Here is a 1,787-nt window from a genome sequence, read left to right as displayed (position 1 = left end):
TATATATATATATATATATATATATATATATATATATATATATATTAATAGAAATTTGACAATCATATTAAATTCAAGAAATAAAAAAGATATCGGGTTGAAATGGGTTGAGTTCAAATAATAGTAACCCAATACCTACGGTTTAACAATTTTACAACTCGATTAGACATCGGATGATTTCGAATTAAGTTATTTCACGTTAAGTTGATCGGGTTTTTAAGCACCCCTAGCTCTCGCCCCTGCAATTTGCCCACACCTGCAACTTCATTGTCAATTTAGACCTCTGATCCCCATCATCTACTGCCATTACTTATCTCCTTCTTCCTAGCATATGTTCTTATCTTCCACTAATGGTGTGGTTGTGACCACCACTTAATGAGAGTTAACATCCATTAGTGACAAGGACCAAAATGTTACAAATATACAAGCTATAGGTGCAATCTTAGAATAAAATGCTTTAAGGGGTATATCCAAGACAAATTTATTGTGGGCACGGGTGATTTCAGCCTATCTGCAAAGTAGGTAGTCATCCTGGAATTAGTCGGCTTGTATAACAGGTTGGATATTCAGGTTAATAAAAAAAACTACATAAACCAAATTCGTAATTTGTTCCCAAAATTAATAATTACATATTTATTGTGTTTTTCGTTCTTATTTCTTTCTCACTATTTTCTTTAAGAACCTTTTTCAGATATTTAGTTCATGTTTGATTTGCGGTAATGAAATGGATTTAAAGGGTTTGGATTTCAAATTCATTCCAATCTCATGTGGCTTGTTGGAATGTTCAGATTTTGAAATCTTTATGGGTGCGGGGGATTTCGTAGGATTGTATGAAATAAGATTTAAAAAAAAATGTTAAAAACATATGTTTTGTAATAATCGATTAATAAAAATGTAATTTAATTATTTTTATAATCATTTATAATTCTTTTATAAATCATTTGTATTAAGAAAAGCCAATATATTTATGAAACCACATATTCACTAGATCAAATGGACGGTCAAAATTAGATCATAATGGTTGTACAAAATGGGATAAGTTGTATAATAAATCACCTCGGTATAATTACTTGACCATAAATATTATAACAAACAACAGAAAAACACAAATAAAAATATATTTCATAAAATATCTGGTGAATTATAGTTTACAATACGTAATTATACCAAACAAATGGTATAATCGTCATTTTTAACAGGTCAACGCTTACTACAAAATGTATAGTAAACAATAATTTCAAGTCAACACTTACCTAAGTCAGGTCTCTTATTCTAATCAGTCTTCTTACCCCAGTCAGCACTTTCCCAGCATTTTTGGTAAACGACTTCTGATTCAATGCTTATCTTGTACTTGAACATGTTTATCAGTATATTCTGAGTTAGTTTTATAAAGTTCAAATGTATTAGTAATTTGTAACTGTTATATAATATATTAAAAACATCTCGCATGTAAATATACTCGTCATTGAAATGTTGAAAATTGGGTTAAAATCTGAAGATAGCATATATCAATATAAATATCAAATTAAAGAACATATAATACTTATTTTAATATAATTTTTTAATTAAATTTGGGATATTATTTTAATTTGAGATAAATCTATAAATCTTCAAAGCTTAATCCGTTCATATAAAAAAGATAATATGAGGTATTAAAAATCCTTAAAGACTTCCATTTTTATTACTAGAAAAGTACTCGTGCAATGCAGCGAGACACATCTCGATTTTAATGTTTTATTTTATTATTTGTTTCTGTTGATGTTATAATACGATTTTATGTGTTTTTA

This window comes from Cynara cardunculus (genome assembly GCF_001531365.2).
Source record: "Cynara cardunculus var. scolymus isolate 2C chromosome LG 8, CcrdV1, whole genome shotgun sequence".
Classification (NCBI taxonomy): domain Eukaryota; kingdom Viridiplantae; phylum Streptophyta; class Magnoliopsida; order Asterales; family Asteraceae; genus Cynara; species Cynara cardunculus.
Note: the sequence above shows the minus strand (reverse complement) of the source record.